The 11,498-nt window shown below is 47.5% G+C and overlaps 1 pseudogene; it reads left to right on the top strand.

The window, feature by feature from the left end:
- Positions 1 to 11,498, top strand: part of LOC123286709 (small ribosomal subunit protein uS5m-like) — a 363,347-nt pseudogene that overhangs the window by 88,289 nt on the left and 263,560 nt on the right.

Raw genomic sequence — 11,498 nt, 5'->3', positions numbered from 1 at the left:
AACATCCCACTGCGCCTGTGAGCCTCCTCGGGGCTGCTGGCCTTGGTGGCCTGAGACCCAGGGTGTCCATCTGCTTCATCTTAAGGAGACTCTGGTGGGGACAACCACAACTGGCAGGAGGTGAGATAACCCTCAAGCAAATCCATCCAAAGCCATTTGGCAATTTCTCTGTCAGTATTCACCAATTAAACACACAAAGGTCTTCTCAACTCTTAGTAACATCTTCACCTGGCCTTGAAGTTGTTTGTCTTTTGGATGGGTTTTCTGCTGCCTGTTTCAAATCTTTGCTGCTAAATTCCACAGCCTTAGGCTTGTGACTCTGGGGAGAAGGCGCAGCTCCCTGGTGCAGCCCAGTGAGGCTGATGGGCTCCAGCCTCCTTTGATGAGGCCCAAGAGCCACAAAGGATTTAGGAAGGGCCCTTTCTCTGTGACCCTCATCTCACCTGCCATCTTTGCTTGATGGTCCTCTTCCTGACCACACTCTGCCCTCTGCAGGGCAGCCCCCACCCCGTCCCCATCCGCCTGTCTCCTTCCTGACATATCACGTCCTCAATGCCCAACCAAGACCCCAGCCCATGCACAGTGCTCAGTAAATACCCGTCCTCTGCCGGGATGGACCCAGCCTTGTTGGTGCTTGACCACCCGAGGAGGAAGCGCAATGACTCTGTTTGAACGTAGAGTGTGGTCAGTAGAGACGGTCTGTCTGCATGTCACAGAGCTGCCCCAGGGTGCTCTGGGCCATGAGCCGATGATGTAGGGGGTTCATGTCCATAAGAAGAGAGGACCACACTGTGGTTTCCAGCAGGACATGAGAAAACACCCTCAGCCCATAATGACTCACTGCAGGGTCCTGGGTCCTCCTGGCAGCATAGTGGGTGTGAACGTGGGGTCAGTCTGGGAGGATCTGGGGCTTCTGTCAAAATAAGAACATGGCCTAGGGTGGGTTTCTACAAAGTAGGACCTAGAAAGTGATGATTGCTGTGCCAGCCTGAGGGTGGAAGAGGTCACCTCCAGCCAGTGTGTATCGGGGGAGGGAATTGGGAGTGGGAGAAGGGACTGGGGGACAGGGACGCGTTCAAGGAAAGATTCATGGGGCAGGACTTGCCAGGAAATCATAGTAGGTGGGATTTACTTTTGGGGTCTGCAGAATGACCCCCATTTTACTGATGAGGTGATGGAGGCTCAGAAAGGTTAAGTAGCTGCCCAAGGCCACACAGCAGGTGAGTGGTGGAGCTCAGCCTTGAACCTGAGTGATGCTGTGCCTCCAAAGCTGCAAGCCCTTGATCAAGACCGTACTTAATGGATGGATGGATGGAGGAGGAAGCCGTGGTATATACAGACAATGGAATATTATTCAGCCATAAAAAATGAGGAAATCCTACCATTTGTGACAACATGGATGGACCTTGAAGGCATTATGCTGAGTGAAATCAATCAGGCAGAGAAAGACAAATACTGTGTGATCTCACTTATATGTGGAACCTAAAAAAAACAAAATGCAACAACAAAAATACAACCAAACTCATAAAAAAAGAGATCAGACTTGCAGTTACCAGAAATGGGGGGAGGGGACATTGGAGGAAGTTGCTCAAAAGGTACAAACTTCCAGTTATAAGATGAATAAGTACCAGGGATGTACTGTACAGCACGGTGACTACAGTGAGCACTGCTGTATGAGATACAGAAAGAAATTGTCATGGTGTACACCTTACACAATGATGTATGTCAATTATTTCTCTATAAAACTGAAAAAAAATTCAAACAATACAGAAAAGAAAAAACCCATGCTGAAGATGGATAATTGCCAGTCAAATGCCGTGTTCCATGCAGACCATCCGCAGCCACCAAATCCAGTCTTCATGCTCATCTCAAACGTGGCCCTGGGCACTGGCTCCCTGAGGCATCTCTGCCTGACTGACAGGACTCTGGACCTTTCCTCCCTGACTGGGAACACAAGGTTGAGGTCATCACCCTCATTATGGACGGGGAAGCTGGATGAAGGCTGAGTTCAGAGAGCTGCCCTGGGCCAGCACTGACCCCAAGGGACTGTGTCTGTTTAACAGTCAGCCGCAGCCCTGGATTCCCACTGCTGGCAGAAGCAACAAGGGCACCTGCTGGGCCGATGGACTAATGGAGTCCCAGCGGCCTTGACCCCAGGGGGGCAGAGGGGAGACAGCACTGCTGAGGGCCTACAAAGTGCCCAGCCTGACCATAGGCACTTTGCCCACATGATCTCATTAATCCACTGGAGCCTTTCTGACAGCTGTCACCCCACGCTACAGGCTCAGATGGGGAGGGTACGTGCCCAGACCACAGGGAGGACACCTGGACCGCTGGACTCCAGAAGGTGGACTGTCCCCACTGACTCCGTGCCTACTGCATAAAATCCACACACTTGACAACCAGGGTGGTGAGTGGTTGCTCACCAGAGAGCTGTCCTGTGATGGACCTGTGCCCTGGAGGAGGTGGAACGTGGACAGCCACAGGAGTCCAGGGCAGAAGGAAGCAGGCATAGGCAGCGAGTTCTGGGAGAAGAAGAGACAGGACTGATGCCCACAGGGCAGTGTGAGGAGGGCCTGTGCAGGGAAGAGGGAGGAGGGATGTGCCAGGCCAGGGAGCAGCATGGGTGAGTCCCAGAGGCCAGAGAGGGTTTGAGCTCCGTGGGGAGCAGGGTGGCTCCTGGGGCAGAGCTGGAAAGGCCAAGGACAGGCGGGGCTCAGGAGAAAGAGGCAAAATTCAAAGAGTATAAAGCATCTGTCAAGCTCAGTCATGTCCTCTGTTTGGCTCTGAGGGTGACAGAGCTCATTTTCTCTGCCCAGAGAGGGGTCGGACCCTGTACCTCTGAGTGAGAGCTCACGACCTGCCCAGGGAGTTTCATTGGGAATTTGGCCCAAGTTGCCCAAAACATCAGACAGAGCAGGGCTGGGCCAGTGGGTCCTGGGAATGCAGCCTCAGCAGGTTGAGGCTGGGCGGCCTGCTCCCCAGTTCAGCACTTTCCTCCTAGGTTTCACCTACAGCCCCTGCAGAGCGCCTTTGCCACATAGCGAACTTCTTAGATGGGGAAGCAGTTGCTGAGGGAAGATCAGAATCTAGCAGAGCCTCCTGGGACAGCCCTGCCCCCACCTTTCACTCTCACACTCATCCTGCTACCTGGGCTTCCTCCAAAGACCTCTTCATGGGGACTGACCCCTCATGATGACCAGGAGCCCACCTTCTAGAGAAGCCACCTGCCCTGCAGTCACTGAGAGACTGAGAGAACCTCTAACCTCCCACCTACCGTGCCAGTGGGCCCTGTCAGCTCTCTATTCTTCTTCTTAGCATTTCTGTTTCCTGTTGGAGAAGATATGCTCTCAATTAGAAAACATAGCAAAGGAAATTGTACTACTACCCCCTGATTCTTCCTAATCAAGGCAACTGTTTTCGTCTCTGTCTGTTATCTACTAGAACTCATAGAGAGGAGACTTGTTACCTCTCTGAGCTTCTATTTCCATGTAGTGACTTGTCCATTCATTCAGCCTCAATATTTGTCCATTCATTCAGCACCTAAGCTGTCTGAGCACAGGTAACCAGGCCAGAAAGTGAGGTGGGTGTGGGAGCCTTGGTGGTGGAGATGAGGCCACTGTTCCTGCAAGCATTCCAGCATGGGGGCCATCGAGGCCCTTGTCAAGGCGAATGTGAGGTCCTCTCTGGGGAGGAGAGGTGGGTCCAGCAGGTGCCCATGTGTCTTCAGGACTCAGAATGCTTGGTTAGTGCCGAGAGCTTGGAAGAAAAGAAACAGGGGTCCAGGGTCCGCCCAGAAGCCTTTGAATTGACCCAAGGAGCCTGAAGATCTGGAACAGCCTGAGATGAGGAAATACAATAAAATCATAGAACCTCAACCAAGTAGAGGATGAAACTTGGTGCCGAGAAGAATGGCATGTTCTTCGGGAGAGGAGTAGGGACTTGCTGACTTGTCTCTCAGTGCCCAGGGCTTAGCACAGCGCCTGGTCCATGGGAGGGGCATGAGTGTTTGCTGAAGGACAAGGAGAGAGAGTGGAGGAAGGGAGAGAAGGAAAGAAGGAAGAGAAAGTGAAGCATGCAGGCAGGTTCTGGAAAGCTGAGGAACCCTCAGACTCCACACGTGCTGTGTTCCATTGGTTTCCTAAACTTGCCAACCATGACACAAAGTGTGTCCCAAAGGAAGAGGCAAGAAAAGCTCTTGGCTGACCCAGATCTTGGTCTATGATTCAGAGCAGCCAAGCCCTTGGAAGGAAGGGAGGGGACCCATGGCTGCCTCACCTGGATGACAGAGGAGGAAGCTCCAGAGAGCTGTACCCCAGAGGTGGGCAGGAAACAGCGTGGCAGGAAACAGAGGGTGGAAGGCAACCACAGCCTGTGGGGAGGAGAGCTGGACCCTCATCTGAGCAACTCAGCTGGTCTGGGAGCAGTCCTGACTGTGGAGAGCTGCCCATTGCATCATAGGAGATGATTCAGACCCTATTGGCTCTGTATCACCCCCCAGACCCCATCACCTTCCAGACTTCTCTCTTGACAAATGCATCACCTTGCAGACCCAAGACCTTCCAGACCCCACCATTCTCTCAGAGCATCAATTCCCAGACCTCATCATCTCTCACATCCAACATCTCCCCTCGACCCCTTAATCCTCAGAGAAACCAGAATCCCAGCACTGCCAGGTTCTCTGAGACATGACATCCTCTCCCACCTCCCCCAGCTTTGATCAGTCACTCAGAGCGAGCAGGTCTGGGAAAGGACAGCCCATTCTCCAGAAGGCTTTGTGACCACGTCCACTCAGCACAGGACAAGTCACCCAGACTCACGAGGTCTGTGTCCGTACTGTGGGATACCATGCCAGTGCTGGAAATGGGGCAGTGGACATCCCCGTGCTGACACAGGAGAAGGGCCAGGAGAGCGTCTTTTGCAGGTGAAAAGAGGAAATTGCAGACCAATGCATATAGCATGATCCATATTTTCCTTATAAGAAAATATGTTTGTAAGCACATAGAAAAATAAGTAGCTGGAAGGACAGAAGCCACAGTTTATAAGGTGGTTCCCTCTGGGGATGGAAATCAGTGGGCGGGGGAGAGGTGGGGCTGAGAGTAGGAGAGGAACGTCACTTTCCTTTAAATAGAGAACATAGAAGATAGAACTTGTAACTGGAAAACCCATTAAAGGCGAGCGAGCACCTTGGGCTCCACCTGCTGACCCGTGGACATCCCTCCGTTCTGCCACGCTAGGACTCCTACATGCGGCAGAGCCAGCTGGCTGGGGCAGCAGACCTTGGATCTCAGAGCTCCCCAATTCTGGAAATGTCATTCTTCTTCTCCCTCCCCACAATGACTCCAACCTCTAAGATCCAGGCTAGAGGTGTGACTGTCAGAGCTGGTTGCACATCTGAGGCAGGGGACAAGGATGCCTGCCTCCCGGCCCCTGGAGGCCTGGTTGGTGAACACCCTGAGCTCTTTGCTTGCTCAGTCTCCCTCAGTCATGGGCTGTGACCACCCTCTGGCCTTGGATTCCTTCCCGAAGGAAGGAGCTGAGCATTCAGGCGGCTGGTCATTCTGAACGCTCACTTCTGGCTTTCTCTTCTGCATATCGCCTTCCACGAGACAGCTACACATGGGTCAGGGCTGCATCTCTAATGTTGTCACAGTTGTCACCCTCCCTCTGGCCCCACATTGAATATAAACAGAGACCTTGGGGAGCCCTCAGACTATAGAGTGAACTCGGGACCTGGGTTAAGAATCTCCCTTCTGCTGTTCACTCGCTGTGCAACTTCAGACAGATCCCTTGGTTTCTGAGCCTTGGTTTTCTTGTCCATAAATGGCAACAGCGCTCCCTCCTCATAGGGCTGTTTGTGGATTGAAGGAGACAACGTGTGTCGAGTGTCCTGTGCAGTGCCTGCCGGGGAGGCAACTTCAAGACGTGGAAGCTGGTGTCAACAGATGCTCACAATCCCCTGGGACTCGTCACAATCACGTGTGTGCCCCTCCACTCTTAGAAGAAAAGTGCTCTCCCCTATTGGATGCAGATTCCATTAGAGAACTTCTGGCTCTCGCTCACACACCTGCATCCCACCTCATTTCCTGGAGGTCACCCACCGGGCCTGAGGCTGTTGCTGTCCCTTCCTCTTTCAGCAAGTGGAAATTTCTATTCTGGTCACCGCAGGAGCCACCAACCGTGCATTCCTGTAACTCAGAAGATGGGAAGGCCATGGAGCCAATCCCACAGTCAGCAGCTGAGAGCTGAACCAGAGAATGACCCGTGTGAGAGGCCCCCTGCCTAACTCGGAGCTCTTTCATGGGGTCCTTGTGGCCTCGCAGTGCTGGGGAAGGAAAACCAATTCCTAAAGGTCCTGAAACTTTCACCAGCAAATCAAATCTCAGCTCCGGTAGGAACGGCCCTTGTAGACTCGCTTCTTCCGTGGGTCACCCCCATTGCTCCCACTGTGCCATCACCTTGTGCCACATCATGACAGGAACCAGGCGGCACCCAGGGTGGCAGCTGGATGCCTACTCCCCTGCCCTGCCAGGCCTTAGTCACCCGGCCAGCCTGCTCTGACATTTCACCCTTAAGTGACCTCTTGGGCCTGTGGGGGTAAATGGGAGCCTCACAGCTCTAATGTAGGGGACAGAAGCAGAATTGCCACTGGCAGCTCCTCAGGCTCTGCCTTGGGTCAGGTCTGGTTCACTGGGGTCCTGAGCAGCTGCCTAAAGGTGCCCGGAAGGCTCCATCTTGCCTCCATGAAATCCTCTGCCTCCTGCTCCAGCACCGCCCACTCAGGGGGCCCGGGTCCTCTCACCACCTACAACTGCACCCTGCTGACATCTGAGTCCTGCCCTGGGACGTAGAGGAGGGAAAGCATGACTGCCCTCCCCTGCTCCTTACCCCTCTGCCTCCCCACCCCCACATCACGCTCACACTGTCCTTCCATCACCCCCTACCTCCCACCACTGTCTGCAGGAGCCCCTCCCAGCCCCCAGGCTCCTCTACAACCAGGCCAGGACCAGCTCAGGCTCAGATTCTCTTTACTTCTCAGGAAACCTCTCATAGTTCACAAAATAGGTGGACCTCTTTCTTCTAGTGAAGGTTGTGGGAATGTGCTGTTGCTAATTATATGCACAATACCTGCTCTGTTTTGCCCAAGTGTTTCTATGTGCTCACCATTTTACGTATGTTATCTCATTAATTGCCCAACAAATCTACTTAAAAAAAGCATTTTTTTATTGTGATAAACTACACTTAACATAAAGTTCACCATCTTAACCATTTTTCAGTGTACAGTTCAGTGGTTTTAAATATATTCACATTGTCGCACAACCATCACCACCATCTGTCCCCATAACTCTTTTCATCTTGTGAAACTGAAACTCCATCCGCCTTAAACAGTAACAGCCCGTTCTCCCCTCCCCCAGCCCCTGGCAGCCCCCCTCACCTTTCTGTCTTTGATTTTGACTGCTCTACGCACCTCATGTAAGTGGAACCACACAGTATTTGTCTTTTTGTGACTGGCTTATTTCACTTAGCATCATGTCCTCAAGGTTCATCCGTGTTGTAGCACATGTCAGAATTTCCTTCCTTCTTAAGGCTGAATAATATTCCGTTGTGGTCATGATACTGGGCCTGATGTCAGTTTCCCCACATTAAACCCAGCATATATGGGGTAAAGCCAAAGCACTCATTCCCTGCTTACTCCCTGGCTCTGGAATCCACTATCCACCATGGAGACAAATGGCCAAGGACAGCTACCTGGATTCATTATCTCCTCCCCCTCCTCTCTGCAAGTGTCTCAAGGCCAAACACAGGCTAGTGGAAAAGCTCTGACCAGCAAGGCCATATGCTCACCCTCTCCTACCTAAAACCCCAAATGAAAACCCTTCCTTTTAGTTTTTCAGGGAGTTTGGGATTTCAGTGTTAGCTGCCCTCTCTCCTTGCTCAGCAGTGAGCAATAAATAAAATTCCTGCTTTCTTTCACTACAGCCAGTGTCAGAGATTGGCTTGCTGTGCAATGGGTGAGCGAACTCACTTCAGGTTTGATATCAAGTATACACCACATTTTGTTTATCCATTTATCTGTTGATGGACATTTTAGCTACTGTGAATAATGCTGCTGTGAACATGGGGGTGCAAATAGCTCTACGAGACCCTGCTTTCCATTCTTTTGGTATAGACCCAGAAGTGGAATTTCTGGGTCATCTGGTAGTTCTAATTTTAATTTTTTAATGAAGCACTATACTATTTTCCATAGTGGCTGCACCATTTTACATTCCCACCTACAGTGCACAAGGGTTCCAATTTCTCCACATTCTCTCCAACACATTTTCTGTTATTTTTTTATAGTGATGTGAGGCGGTATCTTATTCTGGTTTTGATTTACATTTCTCTCATGATAAGTGGTGTTGAGCACCTTTTCATCTGCTTAGTAGTCTTTTGAAAATCTTCTTTGGAGAAATGTCTATTCAAGTCCTTTGCTCATTTTTGAATTGAGTTGTTTGCTTTTTTGTCGTTGAGTTTTAGGAATCCTCTCTATATTCTGGATATTAATCCCTCATCAGATATATGACTTGCAAATATTTTCTTCCAGTCTGTGAGCCACCTTTTTACTCTGAGGGTAGTGTCTCTTGAAGTGCAAAATTTAAAAATTTTCATGAAGTCCCATTTGCCCATTTTTTTCCTGTTATTGCCTGTGTCATCAGTGTCCTGTCCAAGAAATCATTGCCAAATCCAGTGTTGTGAAGCTCTTGTCCTATGTTTTCTTCAAAGAGTTTCATGTCTCACATTTAGATCCTTGACCCATTTTGAGTTAATTTTTGTATATCATGTCAGGTAAGGGTCTGTATGTTTGTCTTTATGCCAATACCACACTACTTTGGGATTCCTGTAGCTTTGTAGTGAGGTTTGAAATCAGTAAGTATGAGTCCTCCAGTTTGGGCCTTCTTTTTCAAGATTGTTTTGGCTGTTCAGGGTCCCTTTAGATTCCATATGAATTTTAGGATGGGTTTTTCAATATCTGCAAAAAACATCATTGGGATTTTGATAGGAATTGCATGGAATCTGTAGATCGCTTTGGATAGTATGGATGTTGTAATGTCAGGTCTTACAATCCACAAACCTGAGATGTGTTTCCATTTATTCATATCATCTTTAATTTCATTCAGCAATGTTTTTCAGTTTTCATTGTAGATGTCTTTCACCCCTTCATTGAATTAATTCCTAAGTATTTTATCCTTTCTGATGCTGTTGTAAATAAAATTGTTTTTGTAATTTTCTTTTCAGATTGCTCATTGTTGGTGTATGGAAATGCAGCTGGTTTTTGTATGTTGCCTTTGTATCCTGCTACTTTGCTGAATTCCTTTATTAGTTCTAACAGCTTTTTTTTGGTGGAATCTTTAGGGTTGTTTACATATAAGATCACGTTGTCTATGAACAGAGATAATTTTACTTCTTCCTTTCCAATATGAATGTCTTTATTTCTATTTCTTGCCTAAATGCTCTGGCTAGACCTTCTAGTACTAGACTGAATGAAGTGGTAAAAGTGGGCATCCTTACCTTGTTCCTGATCTTAGAGGAAATGCTTTCAGTGTGATGTCCACTATGCATTTATCATATATCATTTATTATATTGAGGTAATGTCCTTCTATTCCTAGATTGTTGAGAATTTTTACACTGAAAGGATGTAAAATTTTGTCAAATGCTGTTTCTGCATAAATGGAGATCGTGTGGGGTTTTTTGCCTTCATTCTGTTAATGTAGTGTATTACACGGATTGATTATCAGATGTTGAACCATCCTTGCATTCCAGGAATAAATCCCACTCTGACATGATGCCGCTTTTAACATGCTGCTGAATTCTGTTTGCTAGTGTTTTGTTGAGGATTTTTGCATTAATGTTCATAAGGGACATCAGTCTATAGATTTCTGGTGGTGTCTTTGTCTGGTTTTGATAATCAGGATAATGCTGACCTGATACAATGGGTTTGGACATATTCTCTCCTCTTCAATGTTTTTGGAAAATTTGAGAAGGATTGGTAGTTGTTCTTTTTTAAACATTTGGTGGAATTCACCAGTGAAGCCATCAGGTCCAGGGCTTTTCTTTTTGGGGATATTTTTGATTACTGATTCAATCTCCTTACTAGTCATAGCTTTATTCCGATTTTCTAGGTCTTCGTGATTCTGTCTTGGTAGGTTACATGTTTCTAGAAATTTCTCCATTTCATCTAGGGTTATCCAATTTGTTGGTGTACAAATGTTCATAATACTCTCTTATAATCCTTTTTATTTCTATGGAGTTGATAGCAATGTCCCCACTTCCATTTCTGACTTTAGTATTTTATGTATTCTCTCTTTTTTTCTTAGTCCAACTAGCTAAAGGTTTGTCAATTTTGTTGATTTTTTTGAAGAACTATTTTTTATTTCATTGATTTTGTCTATTGTGTTTTTATTCTCTGTTTCATTTATCTGTGCTCTAGTCTTTATTATTTCTTACTTTCTGCTAAATTTGAGTTTAGTTTGTTCTTCTTTATCTAGTTCCTTAAGCTGTAGAGTTAGGTTGTTGATTTGAGATCTTCTTGTTTTGTAATGTAAGTGTTTATAGTCATACATTCCGTCCTTAGCACTGCTTTCACTGCATCCCATAATTTTTGGTATGCTGTGTTTTAGTTTTCATTCATCTCTAAGTGTTTTCTAAATTCCTTTATGACTTCTTCTTTGATTTACTCATTGTTTAAAAGTGTATTGTTTAATTTTCATAATTTTGTGAATTTTCCAGTTTTCCTTTTGTTACTGACTTCTAATTCCATCCCATCTTGATCAGAGAGGATACATTGTATAATACTATCTCTTGAAATCTATTGAGACTTAATTTGTGGCCTGACATATGGTCTATGCTGGACAGTGTCCCTTCTGCACTCATTTGAGAAGAATGTGTATTCTGTTGTTGTTGGGTAGAATGTTCCATATACGTCTGTTAGATCTGGCTGGCTTATTGTGTTGTTTAATCCTCTATTTCTTTGCTTATCTTCTGCCTGGTTGTTTCATCCATTATTGTGAGTGGGGTACTGAAGTCTTCCCTAAGTCTTCCCCTGGAAGTTGCAAGTCTTCATGATTCTGGAGTTCCAAAATTGGTATATCAGACAGACTCTGCCAGTGTAGTTGTTGCCCAGGTGGGGAGACAGATTCCTGGTTCGTGCTACTCCATCATCTTCCCAGAATCCTCTGACCAACAGCTGTACTTCCTAAGTGGAAACTTTATCACCTTTGTAAATGGAAAAACTGCATCACTTACCATATATAGAAAGGAGCTTGAAAATAGACACCTTGAAAACCAAACAGCAGGATAACATTCCAGAAGATTCTGTGACCAAAGCAAGGTCTCCATCAGGGCCTGAGAAAGTGTGGAAATGTGGTCCCAATGACAGCATGTACCCTCAGGGTACAGCCTCATCTGCAGCTCCCTGTGGAGTGGGCTGAATTGACTCTCCCTCCCCCAGGGCAGAGCT

This window comes from Equus asinus, chromosome 6, assembly GCF_041296235.1.
Source record: "Equus asinus isolate D_3611 breed Donkey chromosome 6, EquAss-T2T_v2, whole genome shotgun sequence".
Classification (NCBI taxonomy): domain Eukaryota; kingdom Metazoa; phylum Chordata; class Mammalia; order Perissodactyla; family Equidae; genus Equus; species Equus asinus.
The sequence above is the reverse complement of the archived record's forward strand: the minus strand, read 5'-3'. Positions and strand labels throughout refer to the sequence as shown.